This window comes from Mauremys reevesii, linkage group 5 (assembly GCF_016161935.1).
Source record: "Mauremys reevesii isolate NIE-2019 linkage group 5, ASM1616193v1, whole genome shotgun sequence".
Classification (NCBI taxonomy): Eukaryota; Metazoa; Chordata; order Testudines; family Geoemydidae; genus Mauremys; species Mauremys reevesii.
Window position 1 is genome coordinate 41,019,037 of NC_052627.1, and position 20,745 is coordinate 41,039,781.

Sequence of the window (20,745 nt, forward strand, 5' to 3'; positions counted from 1 at the left end):
CCCGACACCAGGCTCTGTCACAAAGTGCAATCCAACCCAAAGTGAAACTGAACACACACACACACGAGATAATTATTTAATTATGGCAGCACCCACAGGGTTCAAATCAGGATTGGGGATCTGTTGTGCTAAACTCCTAATACACAGGAAGGTATGAACCTGACCCATGCAAAGTAAAAGTCTGGGGTTAGTCTCAAGATCATTCACTGAAAAAGTAAATTAATCCCAAAATATCTAACCAAATTTGAAGCCAGACAGTGTAGTACAGTGGCTGGCAGTTGGTTAGCCAAATTAACCTCAGAAATGCAGATTATATTAGAAACCTCACAGCGGACAAAGGTTTCCTGCCCCCCACAGGGCAAAGCTTCAAAAGCTGAGTTCTTGCAAAACCAGAAGTGGTACATTTGATACTCCTCCCCCTAACTTTGGTTGGTCTATCAGTTTATCTGTGTCTGACACACTATTTCAAATAGTCCTCTGAAACGTATAACATTTCCCAAGGCTTACATTGGTCCCATTTCCCCCCATAGAAGTTACATACAATCCCACAATAATACATAAACTTAGCATTTGTAATACAATGGACTCCAAAGCTACTTAAACTGACGTTTTTTCAAGAATGTTGCAGGAAATTCCTGTATCTGTCACAACATGATGGAATTTCCAAGTCTAAATTAACCAACAGGCTGTAGCATATTGGAATTACTTTGGGCAGCAAAAAGTTTTCTGCTTATAAACTGAGAGGGAATTTTTTGCTTAATTAACAACAATTCTGATCTAAATTAGCTTTTAGGCTATTGAAATGTAAAGTTTTCAAAGAGTATTTTAAAATACAGCACAAGTTATCATACATGCAAGGTATAATGCACAGGGATATCTGTGTGCCTGGGCCAGGACCACTAGGCAAATCTGTGAATATTATATATTCTGAATGTCATGCTGTCTGGAGTAGCTCACGACTGTGAGTGCCTAACTCAGACTGTCAGAAAACAGGGCAGACACCCGAAGCTGGTGGTATGTTCTATAATTGGATTTTACCAACCCAGTAACAAATGTGGAGTACTGGATCTCTATACCAATCTTACCCTAGAGTCACAGACAGTCCCCTTAGACTCTCCAGTATATCTTGTCACCCAGACAAACTGGACTTAGTGATAATGATCACTTATACCAAAAATCACATCACATTTAGGTTGCTCCCAATCCCAAGAGACCAGTCTCTTACCCCAGATCAATGGTACCCTAGATCTTACACCAAAGACAATGCTGGTAGCCAGTTCTATAATAAACTAACTGAAGGCTTATTAGCTAAGAAAAAGAAATGAGAGTTATTGAGAGGTTAAAGCAGGTAAAATACACACAGTCTACAATTCCAAAATGGTAGCAGAGATGTAGTAATCTGCCAGTTTCTCGAAGGTCTTTCGGGGCTACCCAGAATTACTCTGGGGATCTCCATCTTCTTGTTCAGTTATTCTGAATCCAAACAGTCCAAAGAAGCAGGATAGTTCCTTGACTCCATACTTCTAGCTTCTCACACAAAACAAGCTGACAGGGCCACTATACACATGGCTTTTCCTTTGAAGATGGAGAGTGAGGAATGTCTTTGACCTCCAATCATCACACACAACGGCCACTTGCTTTGAAATTAGCACTTTTCTGTTAAAGTTCTTCATTTGCATTCCACAAGGCTTCTTTCTCCTTCGATGGATTATTTAGTTACAGGAGTACACAGAATGTAAATGTTTGCTACTACCTTCTAAAGGGATACAGATAAGTGAAAACAGTGCAAGTAACATCCCATTAGTTTTCATGAAATTTAAACACACTTTTATACACAATCACTTTGATCTATATATACACTCATACACAAGTGAATTGGGCTGGGGCTTTGGCACTAGCTGGTCTGCCAGTGTCACACTGAGTAATTCAAGCAAACAGTTCCAAAATAGAGCAATTCTCTAAAGACTGAGGGCTAGATCTGGCCAAGCATAGCACTCCAAAAGTAGGCCCATTGGCTGACTATACAATGGCAACATTCAGACTAACAGTTTTCCACCAGTGCAGTGACACCTATGGTAGTAAAGAAGGCGGCTGCAGTGCAGACAAGGCACACACCATTTTTATCACCCTGTTATCTGATCCCAGTCAGAGTGGGATAAAAATTCGAGCCCTATTTCTACAATAGCTTCCTTGGTAGCTAACTACAATGGTAAAACATGTGTCCAATTTTTTCTAATGTTAGACAAGGCCAGTCACTTCAGCGGAACTACAGCAGCTGGCATTTCTGGGATAGGGCCCTAAAGTGTTTTCTGTGAGAGAATTTTGTTGGCTACATGTAGAACATGGAATATGTTTTGGTCCTGAATTGTCATACACCTTATACACAGACTTGCTGCACTTATTTTTATGGTGAACAATTTATTATTCATGTGGGGAATTCTGTGTGCACACAGGAGCTGTTAGCTTGAAAGCCAAGGACCTCATACTGCATTCTCTAGTGAGGCACAGCATGCATTAATTTAAGTGAATGGGAGTTTTGTTTGAGTGAAGACTTAAGAATAAAGCCCATCTCCCCATAATCACAAAATAGATTGGTTGTAGTATCTTCAGCTGTAAAGGTCGGGGGGACATTAACATAGTAGATAGTGACCAGAGTTTGAAATAAATGCCTTGCAGGAGTGTTTCTACTAAGCATGTACAATGATTTCAGAGATCGTTACACATGAGGCCTTGCAAAAGGAAACTCAGAATGCTGAGACCTGTCTATGAGAGAGACAAGGTGGGTGAAGTAATACATTTTACTGGATCTTTTATGGGTGGAGAGGACAAGCTTTCGAGCTGCACAGGGCATAGGCTGAGGAAGCTCGTCCTCTCCACCAACAGAAGTTGGTCCAATAATAAATATCACCTCATCCTTCTTCTCTCTCATATCCAAGAACCAACATGGCTACAACAACAATGGGAGAGATCTGTATATGCACCTGTCAGCTCCAATGAAAAATCAATAGCCTCCCTAGACAAAAAACAATCAAACCCAACTGCAGCTGTTTTCAGAGTGGGATTTCTGTACTATAAAAAAATGTTAGATGTTTTGCCAGGTGATGCTAGTCTTACACCTTCTGAACAAGAGTACTGTATGGAAGGGAAGAGCACCAGTTTGATACCAACAATACTGCAGAAGTATTCTATAACATTCACAACATATGAGCAATTAGCTTGTATCATAATAGAAAAACAAAGGCATACTAAAGGAAGGATTGCTACAACTAAAACTGTATTGAAAATGGAAAGGGCCTTTTAGCTTATTTCATGGAGTTTCTACGTAATGATTCCAGTATACAGTCTTTCCTACACTACAGAACAGCCAAGAATTGACAGGATTTCCTGGATTGCAGCGTGTTATAGTCCTCCAAAAATTCCTGCTGTGATATATTAAAAGAGATACATGTTGCAAGTCCTATTATAAAGGCTGCAAAGTGCAATAGATTGGACTGAAAGTCTCTCTGGGTGGCAGTGAAATATCATGGGGCAAACATCTCCAAAGGGACTTTAGGGATGGGGTGTTGATTGTATGATAAACCAGTATTCAGAGGGGAGAAAAGGCACTTCTCAAATTTTGGTTAATATTAATGATGGGAACTCCGGAGATCTGGGTTCTATCCCTCGTTCTACCAAAGATTTCCTGTGCGGTGAGGAAGATCTCACTTAATTTCTCAGGGCATCAGTTTCTTCATCTATGAAAAGAAAAAGTTTACTTCGTCTTATTTAGGTGTGGCTTGCAAAGTGCTTTGAGAGCCTCATATGGAAGGTACTATGCAAGTGCAAATAAATGATCTTAGTAATATATAGAAAAGCCACTGCATTACTTGCAGGATCCAAAAGGCTCCATTTACCATAATGGACACACAGCTGATGAAATTATTTCTGTGCTGCATGTACTAGCACTGAAAGTCTAATTAAGCCCAGCGAATAATGGGAAGGGTTTTGTTGTTTTTTTTATTGTTTTAAGGCTTACTTTGGAAATTAGAGATGTTGGTTTGGGTCCCAGGAGTGACTACTTCCCATAAATGATCCATAACTTTTAAACACAGTCCATTACAGATAGATGTTACTGGTAGGTATTTGACCTCTCTTGAGACTCAGTATTGTAAAAGAATGTTAATGGAAACAAAGCATGTGATTCATGCCAACATTTGATGCTGGATTTAGGGCCGGTCTACACTACAAACACTGCATTGGCGCAGCTGCACCAATGCAGCTGAGCTGCTGCAGCACTTGGATGAAGATGCCCTGAGCCAACAGGAAAGCTCTCTCCCATTGGCTTAGTTACACCACCTCCATGAGAGGCAGTACCTATGTCAGCGGGAGAAACTCTCCTGCCGACATTGCACCGTCAACACGGGGGAGGCTAAGGTCAGTATAACTAGGTTGCTATGGGGTGTGGATTTTTCACAACCCTGGGCAACATAGTTATACCAAAGTAAGTGTGTCGTGTAGACTTGGCCTCACGGCATGTCTACACTATGAAATTGGGTCGATTTTATAGAAGTCAATTTTTAGAAATCGATTTCATACAGTTGATTGCTTATGTTCCCACTAAGCACATTAAGTCGGCAGAGTGCATCCTCACTACCATGGCTAGCATCGACTTACCGAGTGCTGCACTGTGGGTAGCTATCCCACAGTTCCCACAGTCTCCGCTGCCCATTGGAATTCTGGGTTAAGATCCCAATGCCTGATGAGGCAAAAACATTGTCGTAGGTGGTTTGGGGTACATGTCATCAGTCGCCCTTTCCTCCGTGTAAGCAACGGCAGACAATTGTTTCGCACCTTTTTTCCTGGGTTACCCATGCAGACGCCATACCACAGCAAGCATGGAGCCTGCTCAGCTCACCGTCACCACTGCTGTTGTGAGCATTGTAAACACCTCGCGCATTATCCTGGAGTACATGCAGAACTGGGCTAAGAGACTAGTGAGGCAGCATGATCCATTATACAGGGTACAGGACAAGGAGGCAGAAAATTGGGTTCTATTCCTGTGTTCTTGACTCACCTTTTGTCTTTGGATAGGTCACACTATCCTCTGTGCTTCAGTTCCTCTATTTGTAAAAATGAGACCAGGATAGTTTCAAAGCACTTTGCAAAGCTAAGATTTTAAGTGCTCCATTGTTTGATTAGGGAAGCAGTACAGCGTGCCCCAGGCCAGACGGGGAGAGTCCGTGACTTATTTAACTCAAAAGCAGCCTCTCTGGCCGACTAAAGAATTCTAAGAGTTTTCAGAGGACACATGGCACATGATATTTGCAAGGTGTCTGAGCGCTTTGTAAAAGGTAGAAAATGAATGGCAACTCCAAAAGCTCACAACACAATTTAAATGCCATCTATTCTTGGCTTTGTGACTCTACAACCTGGACAAAATACAAGGCAAATAAAATATTTGCTTACATTCTTCCTGAAGCTAACTAGAGTGTCATAATCCTTTCTTGAACACAAAGACCACTTCTAAATACTGACTGGTTATTGAAGTGGCAGAGTATAATTTGCAGACTAACTACACAAGACGAAGAAGGCAACACTCATCCATCACTGTATCCAGAGACTACGTTGGAATTAATGAGCCCAGACTTTCTCCATTGGCAGTCATCCCCTCCCACTGCATCAGCACAGACAGACACCCACCGAGCAGATGTCAGTGAAAGAGTGGAAATGGGCAACACATCAATAATAATGATAGCCATTTAATTTATAAAATGTTTCCTCCCTATCCAGATATTAGCAGCACTCTTTAAACAATTTAAGAGCAATCGCAGGCCTGGTCTACACTAGGAGAATAGGTTGGTTTAACTACATTGTTTAAGAGTATGAAAAATCCACACTGCCGAACCATGTAGTTAAGCTGACCTAAGTCCCTGTGTAGACAGAACTAGGCCAACGAAAGAATTCTTCTGACAACCTAGCTACCACCTCTTAAGGAGATGGATTACCTACACCACTGGGAAAGTCTCCTGTCAGCATAGGTAGTGTCGACACTGAGGCACTACACAGCAGCACACCTGTAGCATTTTAAGTTTAGACAAGCCCTAAATCACACTGGGCTAAAACCCATGAGGTGCTGAGTAAATCACTATCAAATATAAGAGATGTAAGTGCAAAGAAATGTCACTTTATTGGTAAGTTGCTTAATACCCCTGATGAAAGAACAGCAGAACAATGAACATTCATTGCTACTTGCTGTAGATGTATCTCGATATAAGTATGACAAATCAGAAAGCAGCAAATACAAAGCTACCACAGGGAAAAAATAAAAACTGAATTTAGTGGAACTATGTCAGTTTATACCATCTAAGGATGTGGTCCATATATTTTTATTTCAACAGCCTATAAAAAGACATTCTAAGAGGAATAATGGGGCCTCTAGTGAAGTAGGAGTTTAAGGTTCCTTTATCCATCCAAAGTACTTATTAATCCCCCATTATTGTAGGAGTATCATGTTAATTCTCACCATGTCCATTAGAAGTAGGGAAGTGCTATTCTCCTTCTTTTACAGATGCAGAACTGAGACAAAGAGGCAGTGGCTTGCATAAAGTAGCAGGGAACTGAATCCAGATCTCCTGGGTCCCAGCCTTGTCTGCTGCTGAAGGGGCCTGAGTGTAACTGGCCCGTGATTTATACCCTGCTTTGCAATCATTAGAAGTTCTCTGAATATGTTAATGTAGGAAGCACTCTCTTGCATTTACAATCCTGTTGCATACTCTTCAAGTTCTAGGGCCTGCCCTCACTCACACTGCATGTGCATTGACTTCAATGGGATTACTCCGGATTTACACCATTGTAAATGAGAGCACATACAGGTCCATAAGAGTACAAGTAAGCATAGCGGTGCTTAATGATGAGTAAATAAGTTTGGAGGCAACACCAGAGAAACTTTAGCACACTATTTGTAACTATTAGATGTACTTAATCAACTGGTAAATCTCACTAAATTTGAGAAGTCAGCTGTAGTAAGTAGAACGGACCCTTTCTGTTTATTCTGTAATGCACCTACCACACTTCTAGGCATTGCTGAAATACATACACAGGACTAGATTCTGCTACTATTTCATAGGGCATGCCGGCCCTGTGGCACCCATGCTGGCTAAGCATAGCTCTACAGGCACTCCCTGCCTCCGTTTCCTTCCTTCAGCATCCCCGGTAAAACAAGTCACAAACAAACAATCTTAACCCCTTCCAGAGTAGGGAAAGGGCAACTAAAATGTCGCAACAAAAATGGTTCTTCCACTCTTTAGGGGCTTCTCCTCAGTCCACCCATCCCTTTCTGGGCTACCTTTGAGAGTCTTATTGGCTCTAGGGTAGCGCACTCAGGCGCCCCCGGCTGGTTCCACTGGAGTACCATTTTCAACTCCTGCTGGGCTCTGTTGCCTGCATCCTTCCATGTGCTGGTATAGAGGGGCTGGTTCCCCTGCAGTACCCAGCCACCTTTAAACCCTGACTGAGGGCCTTCCTCAGGAGCCTGCCTACGCTCTGTGATTCCACACCCCAGACTGAGCACTCACAGACCTTTGTATGAGGCCCAGTTGTCCATTAAATTGTCACCTGAGCCTCTTAGTCCCACGCCCTCAGGCTGGCAAGCAGCTAATTAATAATGGCGCATGTGGATCCCGCTTCATCTCCTCTTAAAAGAGCCAATCACTCTTTACACACAGAGTAATATCTTATTCCACAAATTGTCTCTTTGAATTCAAGGGGACTGCGTGAGAAGTAAGGTACTACTCATCATAAGGGTAGCAGAATCTGGTTCAAAATGAAGACGACTCCAGCCAAGAAATAAAAAAAAACAAATGGAGGGCACCATCCTTCTAAGTGCTGCATGTCACTGAAGACAATGGAAACAGGGTACTCAGCAGTGGGCCTCAAAGAGCACCCTGTATAGTGCCCCAGATACTCTCATAATCCAAAATGGTTGTGGTGATCAAATTAAATTGTGTGGTTGTACCTCATAATTTTATCTAGTGAGACATTACTGTACGTAGGTTTAGAGAGCTTACACTGCAGGCTGTGGAAAAAATTAATAGGTTCACATCTGTTTGATGGAGGCCGGGTGAATCAGCAACTTTGGACGTTGCATCCCAGCCACAGGAAATGACCGCAAGTTCATTCCATTTTTAGAAAATGCCTAGCTTACTAACTCCTTGATTTTAAGTTACTTGTAAAAGACCATGTTACATTTGAACTATTTTACTTAGGCTACTAAAGCGCCCAAATCTCAGTATAAACCTGTTCTATTATCATATGTAAATATTCGCACCACTGAGCCACTGCATTCAAAGGAAAAACTAGAAAGGTTGAGCATTTGAACCACAGCTTAGAGAAGCAGTAGGTTCCTGGAGTTTGGTGACAGCGAGTTTGCATCAGACCACAGGAGGAAGTGAAAACCCCCAGGAACTCACAGAGATCTTACAGCTACATCTTTCTCCATCTGCATCAGACAATATTCTGTGCAGCCATTAGGAATAGGGAACATTCCTTCCTGCTTCAGATACAATATGTCCCACACAATGCCCTATGCAGAATTTATTAGCCCTGTTTGGGATGATGTGTGTATAGAACCATACGGAGAGCCCCTGTATTTCATGGAGTGGTTTCTGCACCAGCCAGGTTAGTGCAAGTGAATTCCAGTGAGGGTGGACAAGAGAGGATCCAGAGGCCAAGAAATCCTCATAATAAGTGCACATGCTGTTCTAGAATCCCAGTCAACCGCAGCTGAATCCATGTTCGGGTTCTCAAAGCCCGTTTTCACAGGCTTTATGCAAAGAGTAGTGCATCTTCTCCTATGATTTGTACACATAGGCACACCCACAGTACATCAATGAGTCACCCAGCACCATTTGTGAATTGTGGATATGTAAAAGGGGAATTTGTGCTGAATCCATACTGTCAGCAGCTGCAGGATTGGTAGTTTCCTTTAGTTTGGACTCCACTGAAGTTTATACCCTTAGCTAGTGGTGTTGTGTTACAATGTAATTTGTGAGATGCCAGAATGATTTTCCTACAGACTAGCATGACTGGCAAAACCACACAGTTAGAACACTGAGCACACACTCCTCGTGAGCCCCTGAAAAGAAATTTTCGGTGCTCTAACTTGATACAGACAAACAGTTTAGGATAAGTAGGTCTATTATGACTAGGACCTGTTAAAAGTTCAGGCAAACAAGTATAGCTAAGCAAAGGGGCTCACGGTTGCAGAGAGGACAGGGGAAGTGAAAAGATGAAAGCATTTAACCATTGATATACTGAAATCCATTCTGCTGTTCAAATGTAAATGATATTTGAATTTTTACAAAGTGGCACCAATTATGCTTCTTTTTGGAAAAGGAAACATTTAGTGATAGGTTGTGAGTGTGGGATCTGCAAACCTGTTTATGGAAAATGGATGTTGCCTTTTCTAAAATGTAGTTTTAAATTGCAGCTCTCAAGATTGTTATTTATCATTGTCAAAGGGAGAGATTAATACATATTGGTACAATTGAATACAAGTATGAGCACAGTATGAATACAGGCAAACTAATTGCTAGGAACACAAGAGATTTGCACACTGGCTGCCTTTTCTAAGTAGTTTCTGAAACAGCAGTAATGTGCAGGTCTTGTAGGAGGATCCTATAATTATTCATGTTTTTTTTAATCAACACATTCCACACTTTCACTGTCTTTTTGTCCTAAATCAGAACACTTAGATTATGCCATCCAGCAGCACTTACATTATGGGCTGGCACTAATAAATATCGTGTCAGTGCTTTCAATATTCTTTGTGGGGACTTCTGATTAATAGTTCTAGAGCTGGAAAAAGAAGGATGTGTTTGCTTATCAGATCTATTCAGTGTTTCAATATTTGATTCCAAAATGTTTTTATTTGGGGGCATTCCCACCACCTTTATGCAAATTTATCTGTAGCTCAGTATACTGTCTAATACACAGTCCATGGAGAGATTCTCCACTTTACTCAGTTTGGTCAGCCAGTAGAATTGGACACATTCATAGAATATAAGAACGGCCATACCGGGTCAGACCAAAGTTCCATCTAGCCCAGTATCCTGTCTGCCCACAGTGGTCAATGGCAGGTGCCCCAGAGGGAGTGGACCTATCAGGCAATGATCAAGTGATCTCTCTCCTGCCATCCACCTCTACCCTCTGACAAAAAGAGTCTAGGGACACCATTCCTTACCCATCCTGGCTAATAGCCATTAATGGCCTTAACCTCCATGAATTTATCCAGTTCTCTTTTAAATGCTGTTATAGTCCTAGCCTTCACAACCTCCTCAGGTAAGGAGTTCCACAAGTTGACTGTGCGCTGTGTATAGAAGAACTTCCTTTATTTGTTTTAAACCTGCTGCTTATTAATTTCATTTGGGGACCCCTAGTTCTTGTATTATGGGAATAAGTAAATAAGTTTTCCTTATCTACTTTCTCCACGACTCATAATTTTATATACCTCTATCATATCCCCCCTTAGTCTCTTTTCCAAGCTGAAAAGCCCTAGCCTCTTTAATCTTTCCTCATATGGGACCCTCTCCAAACCCCTAACCATTTTAGTTGCCCTTCTCTGAACCTTTTCTAGTTCCAGTATATCTTTTTTGAGATGAGGCGACTATATCTGTACACAGTATTCAAGATGTGGGCGTACCATTGGTTTATATAAGGGCAATAATATATTCTCCATCTTATTCTCGATCTCCTTTTTAATGATGCCTAACATCCTGTTTGCTTTTTTAACCTCCTCTGCACACTGTGTGGATGTCTTTAGAGAACTATCCATGATGACTCCAAGATCTTTTTCCTGATTTGTTGTAGCTAAATTAGCCCCCCCATCATAGTGTATGTATAGTTGGGGTTATTTTTTCCAATGTGCATTACTTTAGAGATAAGCATGTGCTTAAGTGGTTTGCCTCTATGACAGGGAAGCTAGCTTTTGAGTAGAATGTGGGCCTGATAAAAGTTCAAGGTCTTAGGGTCCCTATCTTCAAGGGCTCCATGGCCTGGGGCCAGATTATCTAAGGACTGCCAAAAGCCCCAGGATTAAGACCATGATTGACAACAATGAATCTCTGGAACAATGGAACTATTCACAATAAGCAAAAAGCTTATCTGCATAGAAGAGAGAACTTTCTCAGGAGCGGGCCCGAGATTGTACAACGAACACTCCCAGAACCATCACAAACCTCATCGCCTTCCGCTCCAAATGCAAACATATTTATTTGACCTTGACTTTTCTAACAAATACAAAGCAACAGGTATATTTATAAATATATATTTTTAAAACCCTTTTAACTAAACAAACACTCCATTGCACACTTCTCTCCTTGAGGAGAGGATGAGAGAGCAAACACATGACGACAGGTGTCAATCATGTTGCTTAATCCACTTCTGGAACACACTGGAGGTATGTCTACACTGCAAACAAACCCCCACAGAAACAAGTCTCAGAGACCAGGTCAACTCACTTGGGCTCACAGGGCTTGCACTATATGGCAAAAATAGCAGCATAGAGGTTCTCACTTGTGCTGGAATATGGACTCTGAGACCCACTCTTCTTACCAGATTTCAGAGGGGAACATCTACATGTGTGCCCCATGAGCCTGACTCAGTTGAACTGGGCTTTGAGACTTGCTGCCGCGGGGAGTTTTTCACATTGTAGATGTCCCCTCCAATGTTACGGTGATGCGCGCAGTAATAGCATTGCTACAGAACAGAAGAGAACACAAAGCCCACTGAAATCTATGGAAAGACTCCCATTTATTTCAGTTCATATACATCTGGGAACTTGCATGCAAAGCTGGATTATGTTTTATAGACTGAAGAACTAGACATGTCAGAAAAATCAGATCTTGACTAATTCTGCACCAAAAAGGTGAAAAATGATCACAAACGGAAAATATGTCTAGTTACTTCAGTGCAAAACACGAGTAAAAGCATCATAGTTTATGAAAGCACAATGTCTTCCACTGCACTAAAAATAAATACAGTTGCAGTGTTTTCTACTATTCAAATATTTGTTTCATTTGCATTTTCACAACAGTGAACTTTCTATAATATTAGCCCAGAGAAGCGTCAGTCAAGTAAATCCTTCTGAATTGCACAATCTTATTAACGAAGTGAAAAGCAGCTTTCAAAGGGCTAATGACAGAAAGGATACACACTGTGCTATACCCAAACTTAAACCACTTGAACTGAAATAAACTGAATGCATCAAATAAAAATGGAATCTATTTAAAGTATCTTTCTCTTAAATCAACATGGTTCAATTGCAAAATTATACATGTTTAATGTTAAAAGTTGGTGTAACCATTTTATATAACAACTCCTAGTCAATAGAATACTTCATTTATCAGCACTGCATGCCTAGAAAGATAAGCAGATTAGGTCAGTCAGTATTGTGTCTTCTCATCTTGAATGGCCCTGACCCTCAATCCTAAACATTTCATATGCCCATCAGGTTCTAAAACTTTGTTGTTTCAGAGATTTCCATAGAAAATGTCTTCACCTAAGAGGGTTGAAGGTTCTAGATCATTCTGGGGATTAGTGAAGGGCTATAGAGCACCTTCCACATCTACCTTACTGGTTCAAATCCAACACAGCTTGAAACTGAGTATAAGACTTTTCCATTTGATTAGTATTAAATGGCCTTTGTGAAATGAGTTTGCTGTGCTCTGTGCATCTCTTAGGAGTCAGGTGTCCACATCTCTCTCTCTCATTCACACACACAAATTGTCTGTTTCCCCAGTACAGTCAGTTTCCTCTGTTTGTGGGGGTCTTTCACATGGAAACAGAAGAGAAAAACAATTGCTACCTATATTATTTAGACAACAGAACTGAGGTCAAATGGTAAAAAAGAAAATCATGCATCCTTGTTACGTCTGCATTCTGAGGCACTCCTTGCAAGGCTTGAAAGTTTAAACTGTTATATCTGCAAAATATTAAGTAAAAAGATTGTTACCAAAGTACATATGTATATGGACCAGAGCATATTCTGGTCCATATACATATGGTTAGGATATGCCAAAGAGAAAATGCTGCAGAGTCCTAAGAATCCTACCTTATAATTTTTGCCTCAAATGCCAAAGAATTCTAGATGGCTTGATCATACTTGCCTTGATTCAGTATAGTTTAGGCAGCAGTATAGTTGAGTAGCAACAAAAATAGTAACATCTGCCTAAGCAGCCAGCTCCTCAAGGCACCAGCAAAACTTGGTCTGCTAATAAGAGGTGATCTTTAGAAACTACAGAGTGAATAAAACTATTAGAAACTGCATGGAGATGCTTAAGACAGAGGATTGCCTATTAGCATCTTCTTTAGTGCAGTGTTGATTCCAATAAAGCATACACAAACAGCTAGCTATGCTATCATTAGCCTTGCTGGGTGTTTTAGAGGAACAACTTCTTGAGGTCTCAATCTTTTTTTTTTTTTTGGGGGGGGGGGGGAGAAAGAGAAACAGCTACAATGCTGTGTCCAATGCCCCTCCCAATGGTCTATATCTTTAAGGGCCTCAGTTTACTTCTGCCATGCACTTTACAAGATTCAGCTGCTCTGCATCATCAGCCCATACATCACTTAAACTGTTTATCCTCCCAAATTATTAGTTATCTTTGTACCCCAATTCTGAGTATTTTTTGAATAGCCTTTATACTTGGTATTCAGTATCTTCTGGCTATTATACTGAAATTTAAATCAAAGGCAGGGGACCAACTTCTCTCTTTACATTCACATTTATTTATTGTATAGTTGTGGCCTCTTAAATGGACAATCAAGTGAAAGCAGAAAGCTCAGGAACACACACTGTACTTGTAGCTATTCCATGAATTGCTTTAAAAATAAGCATGGGACAAATCATCAAACTCTTGAAATATATACAGAGATAAATATTAGCTGATTTAGCAGCCACAATAGAGCAGGGGAGCAACATTTACTGTACAGCTTAAAGAGCTGTGCAGAAGGAAATTCATTTAGCAAACCTATTCACATTTGCTTAATACTGTGAATGGGCTCAGAGATCACACAAGGCTTTCAGTTTATCCAGTGTTTGAAATGCACTGTACTGAATCACTTCAGTTGAGTGGGAGCGTCATTTATTAAGGTGCTGATTAAGTAGATCTGTCTGTATGCAGTTAGGAGTAAAATGTAATTCAGTTTTCTTTATCATTTGTCATCTTCAATGAAGAAGGAACATAACTCTTTAACCCTGTAATATGCATTGTTTCAGAACACTGTTTCCAGCAAGGCAGGTACAAATAGTCACAAAAACAGAGCACAGAGTTCATGTGTAAAAAATAAACAAACAAACAAAAAAAAAACAAAAAACCCACCATGAATATGTAGACAAGTTAGGCACGTCATCGGTGTGTGCATTTCCAACCTTGTTTGTTTTGCAAAAACAAAAACAGGAAACCAGCAAAACCATACCCACCCCTCCATTCTCATTGGTGCACTTGCAGCTTAGGGAAGTTATATATAGGCTAACAGGCTTTCTGGAGTTTGGAAAACAAAGCCTATAAATGTTGAGAGATAATACATTAGTATTTCTTCACTTAAACCCCTGCTGTAATCATAATGATGTCTGGATTTCTTTAGTTACTCTGGTACTCGACCAGTCCCCTGACAGAGCTGTCATGTCACTTTGTTCTGTTCCAAATGGCATAGTCCCATTTTCTAAACCTCTCAGCCACCACTGAAATGGCAGCCTGTCCTGTTTTCCAGTGGGCTAGACTTTCCATCTGAAAAAAAAGATAGGTCTTTGTGTGTCCATTAATATCACATGCTCCCTAAACATATGATTAGCTGAGAGTAAACAAGATGGCCAATCAAAGACAAACAAACAAACAAAAAAACAAAACCCACCATGAATATTTAGACAAGTTAGGCACGTCATCGGTGTGTGCATTTCCAACCTTGTTTGTTTTGCAAAAACAAAAACAGGAAACCAGCAAAACCATATCCACCCCTCCATTCTCATTGGTGCACTTGCAGCTAGGGAAGTTATATATAGGCTAACAGGCTTTCTGGAGTTTGGAAAACAAAGCCTATAAATGTTGAGAGATAATACATTAGTATTTCTTCACTTAAAACCCTGCTGTAATCATAATGATGTCAGGATTTCTTTAGTTACTCTGGTACTCGACCAGTCCCCTAACAGAGCTGTTATGTCACTTTGTTCTGTTCCAAATGGCACAGTCCCATTTTCTAAACCTCTCAGCCACCACTGAAATGGCAGCCTGTCCTGTTTTCCAGTGGGCTAGACTCTCCATCTGAAAAAAAAGATAGGTCTTTGTGTGTCCATTAATATCACATGCTCCCTAAACATATGATTAGCTGAGAGTAAACAAGATGGCCAATCAAAGACAACTTCATACATTCACAGTAACTTCTAGTTACCTAAAGAGAGGATCAACTGTTTTCTCTCATCCATTGTAGCAAAGTCTGAGATACAACTAGAGAACTGTGAACCTGCACGGATTCCCCCATGCCTCTTCCCACACTGAGTAAAACAGCCTGAAGAGTTACAATACTGAGTAATGTGGACCACAACCATGCAAACTAAAAATGCAGACCAGGCTCAGGAAACTTTCAGTAATCTTGGATAAGAAAAGGAAAAAAAAAGTGAAATGCAATGTTCTCAGCTGAATTTCAATATTGCTAACCCCAAGCATTCAACAGTCATCTGTCAGGCCCCCAAAAATCATTAGATAGGCTTAAAAATCATGAGATGTTGGGTTCTTTTTAGTTGCTTCCTGCTACTGGAGCCTTCAGGGACTATATTTTCAAGCTTTGCCTAGCTCCTGTGACAGCCAGATAATCAAGAGACTGGCAATAAAATCACAAGCATTGGCTGAGGGTGTCATTAACCCCCATGCAGAGGCCAAGCACAAAGTCTGCACCACTAAGTCCCATTTAAGACTTATTGTGGTGTGTAGTCTTGGTGCTGGTCCTCAGCACAGAGGTGAATTGTTCCTAAGTATTGAATTTCAAACTCAAGGGGAGTAAAGGCAGGGGCAGTGGAAAGCAAAAGGTTCATTGGAACGCCTGCAAATTAAAGAACTGAGTGAGTCTTGTGTAGTTCTGACTGCGGATAATAATGTGTTACTTGTTACTAGAAAGTTCTACAAACTCAATTAAGTATCTGATACAGAAATAGGTAATTGCATATGTTTTACATTATTTCCCAGAACTCAAATTGGTCCAAAGCCATGGTGTAATTCATCTGGGTTCACCAGGAATGACTCTGGTGCATTGTTTCTTAGTTTCCCTGAGTGTGGAGCTAGACAAATAATTGCTTGGATATTTACTGAATCTTCCTGCCAGCACAGGATAATTAAACCCAATGTACAATAGGAAAACGTGCCAAGCTTTGGGCTTCCAACACAGTCCTTGGGAGAGTATTCTATAATTTAATACTGTAAAGACATGTTTCCTGCTATCCATTTTAATATTCCCATTCTTAATTCCATCTCATTTCTCATAGTTACAAAATTCTTTAGCTGGGCTAAATAATTCCTCATCTTCCTTGGTGTTTATATCCTTCATGTGTTTGTAGACTGTTACCATGTTCCCCTTAGTTGTCAACCAGCAAAGCTATACATATTTAACTATTTGAATCTTTCCTCAGAAGTCCCTTAACCATTGTTGCTTTTATCTAAATTCCCTCCAGTTGTTAATATTGTTTTAGCAATTAAGTGCACAGACAAAACACAGTAGTCTCAGTTCAGTCACACCAGAGCTAGATAGAAAGGGATTCTTACCTCCACACCCAGTGAAATGATGCCCATGCGTATGCAGCCCAGCAGTGCACTGGGCATTTTTTTTTATTATTATTTTTTGCAATATTGCCTTGTAAACTCATGATTAATTTGCTACCTGTCCCTTCAGGACTTCAAGTTATTCTCCTATTCCATCCACATATATTTGATGGAATTTTTCTAAGATCAGTCTTGTATTATTTTCTGCCCATGTTACTATTCTCCTGGATCCTTTGTATTATTTCTCTTTTCACTGGTTAAACAAAACAATGCATGTCCCTCATTTTGAAGGCAGAAAACTGACCATAGTGACTGAACCAAGAAACTTCACACAAACAGCCCTTGAACTAGGATGCTGCACCATCTGTGCCACACGGTATCTGTCCATTTTCCTCACTAATCAAGCATATCAGGAATAATGTATGGCATTATTTTAATTCTAAAATATCAGATATGACATTGGCATAGAGAAGCGTGAGCTCCACCTGACTCTTTTGTCCTGTTGTTGTGCTCCAGATGGCCTCCACAGCTGTGCCCTAAAATTTCATATCCAAAAATGGAAATCTATTTGGATAGTGCAGATGCCAGTGTGTGTGTGTGTGATGTCAGACAACTTCACTGATTGTCCTTCCAACTCACATTGCAGATCACTACAGTGAAATTTGGAGATTGTTGTCAAACAGAACCTGGCTAGTCGCAGTGGAATTTAGGGACACGTACCTCTATACGGCAGAAATTTGCAAAATCAGAACATTTGAGATATGTTACTCATAGCACAACAGAATAGAGGCCTGAGTCGCCTCTCACTTACACTAGTGCAAATCAGGAGCAACTCCAATGAGGCTACTAGCGTAAAACTTGTATAAGTGAGAGGTGATTCAGCTCCCAGTTCCCAAATTTCTAAGAAATGCAGTTCAGCATCTTCCTTGCCTGTCAATAGCAGTGCTGAACTCATTTAAAAAAAGCCATTCCCTAGTTCATAGAAGACAATAACCAAACAGTAATTCTTCAAATATAATTAAAGATATTAGACATTCCCATTACATTAAAATAGTTCAGTGTTAATTTCTGCATAATCTAGAAGGTATAAAAGTAATCTCTTTGTACTAATGCAGACCATGCCAGGTCAGGAAAATTATATGGTTGTCTGTATCAAGTAAACAAAAGCATTAGCCATACTTGTTTGAAATTCCCTCCATCTTTATAGAGGAAGATTAAGACCTGGCAGATATGTGCTTGAGGGGTCACAGAAGGGAAAAGTACCACCTCCATAGCATTGTTCTTCCACCATCTTTCCATGAACCTTCAAAACCTACCCCTGGGTGCGATTTGGGTTCCACATTTTGGAGAACGCAGGACTGAGTGAGCTAGGAGGGATTGGGACTGGACTGGACGAACGCTGACCAGAGAATCATCCCCACAACAACCTTTTGTGAATTTAGCAAATAATCAAACGCAGACACTATTAGCATTGACATACTCATCTTTCTCCCTCTGCATTCTGAAATCCCAATGCAGGATGACTCTGGGGGTGGTGGGTGGGAGGAGCCCTTGTTAACAAGGCTTTGTTAGAGCCCTGCTACCCAGAAAGCAGGGGAAGCCTGAAAACAGTGTGGAGACACAGGGCCCTGACAATAGGTCTTCAGGTCTCAACCACAGGTTAAAGGGGGCCAAAGCCTCGTGTTCCCTGGGGAGGATGGTGTTAAACCTAGCCCTCCTGGGGGAGTAATGCAAAAGTCAACTGCATGAATCCAAGCACTCAAAGAACAGTCCCCAGTGCTGGAACAACCTATGTAGGAGGTGATATGGCCAACAACAACCACCCTGTGGACAGTTCCACTGTAACTTTACCCTAAATTACAGTGCAGGGATGCATTACTATGTAATTTTGTAACTGACCATCACCACTTTGTTAATGATTAATTTCACAGCTAATTGCACAGTAAATTGAGGAGATAGTGGGTTCCATGCATAGGAACTGGCATGAAGGGTTAGAAATTGAACCCCCTTGTGCCAGCAGGGGCAGCTGTAACCCAGGGCAGTACACTCCCAGGGAAAAGGGGTATCTGCCTTGCCACTCTCCCCAGGGATTTCCACTGGAGGTGGGCAGCTTTAAAGGTCTATTGGAAGGCCAGAGGAGTCCAACCCATACTTCCCTCCCTTAGACACACCAAAAAAAAGTGGCAACCTACTGACGGTGGAGGAGGTTATAGGCAACTTGTGCTACTTCAAACCTTCCCCACCCCAAGACAACTTTCAGTCATCGGGCCCTGGCACTCTGGATTACACCAGAAGAAGCTGACACAAGAGAAGTAAATACAGTTTGAACATTCAATAGTTAATGCCAGAATCCATAATTTAAACCCATATTATTCTACTGAGTTCACATTAAAAATGAATATTAGTGTATTCATTTGTATGACATTAACTGGCCACTGCACTATGATGTATTGCATGAGTGTCACGGGCAGCAGGTGAACCCTGGCTTTGGGGAGGCAAAACTGCCTGCCCCCGACCCACTGCCCCACCAGAGATGGGCCAAGCCACTGGCCTCTCTTAGAGCCAGGCAAGGCCAAGCTGCCAGCCTCCCCCAGCGCTGGGCCAAGCTGCCAGCACCCACAGCCTCCCTGAGTGCCTGCCGGGCTGAGCCACCAGCCCCCTAGTGCCAGCTCCTCCCACCCCAGAGGCCCTGCTCCCCAATGAGCCGCTGGCCCCAGCACCCGAGGAGGGACACAGCAAGTGGCAGCGATGGGGGTGTGTGGAGTGGAGGAGGCGGTGGGGGTCTAGGGGAAGGGCTGAGGCCACCAGGGCCCAGGAGTCTGGCAGCAGGCCGGCAGCAGCACCCCACCTTCCCTGGCCTATTATACCTGCCGCCCATGATGAGTGTGCGGACTCAATACTAAGTAAATTTATGTAACTAACACTTGAGAACAACAAAATGAGAAACAAAAATGTACATCAGCATTACAACACTTTTAGTGAAACAAAAGGGTTGCATAAATGTAGTGTATGGGTGTTACTATCTGTGATTATGGTTTTTAAAAAATTGCCCTTGTTATAAGGACAAGATTGTGGTTGTCCACTTGTCATGGCACAGAACCACTGCAATGTTTTAGCCCAACAACTGACCCTATGTAAATGAAGATACTCAAGTACAATCTCTATGATATGGATCAGTAATCTCAAACCTAAGGTACTGCATTACTGACTCGTTCCTCTGTAGCTAACAGACTCCAGATGACACAAGTCAAGGCGGAAGTTGTTTCACAAATCTTGTTTTCAGTAGATTTTATACCTTAAAAAGGGAGCTCCAATATAGCCTCTCAAACAAAAAAGTAAATCATTGGACTGTATCTCAGGGTCCTTATTCAAGTAAAGACCTCAGGAAATTCACTTGGTCAGCTCCTGGCCCATAACACCACAGTAAGATGCCTTAAATGGGCAACTGAAGAGTCTCATGTCTTGCAAGACTCTCCATCATGGGAAGGATCTCATTCCATGTAAGATGTGGCCAAGGGAAGTGTCTCCAACTCCAGCTGTGCTCCAGTGGTCTTCAGACAGCAAAATGGCCCATGGAAACCATTACCCGATTATATAAGTGAGAGCAGCTTTAATTTGCACAGAGGCTAAATTGGTTCCTATTAACTGCTGAGATCTGTGGAGTAGAAAGATATAATACAGCCATGTAGAGGTGCTGACTCACCCCTGCAGCACCTCCTGCTGGTAACTTCTAAGAATTAGCTCATTTCAGCTCCAGAGCACCCTCTGCAGGCTGGTGATCCACCTGTCCTCTGGCCCCCATGTACCTCCTGGACCCCAGTAATGCTCCCTGGCAGTACCCCACCAATTTGGGTCTCCCCTTCCTGTGGAACCCTCAACCCACTATTCCCACTTCACCTCAGTTTTGGCTACTGCCCAGTCTCCATCTAGCCCCCATTCACTGGGGCAGACTACAGTATCAGCC

At 41.6% G+C, this 20,745-nt stretch overlaps 1 long non-coding RNA gene across 2 annotated transcripts in view; it reads right to left on the reverse strand.

Moving 5' to 3' along the window:
- LOC120405602 overlaps positions 1–20,745 on the reverse strand; it is a 51,301-nt gene that overhangs the window by 2,833 nt on the left and 27,723 nt on the right. Inside the window, exon 4 of one of the 2 annotated variants that reach the window (XR_005598713.1) lies at positions 19,507–20,436. The exons of the other annotated variant lie outside the window; for it this stretch is intronic. This is a non-coding gene — a long non-coding RNA (uncharacterized LOC120405602). Of the gene's footprint in view, positions 1–19,506; positions 20,437–20,745 lie in introns of those variants that run through there. 2 annotated transcript variants of the gene reach the window in all.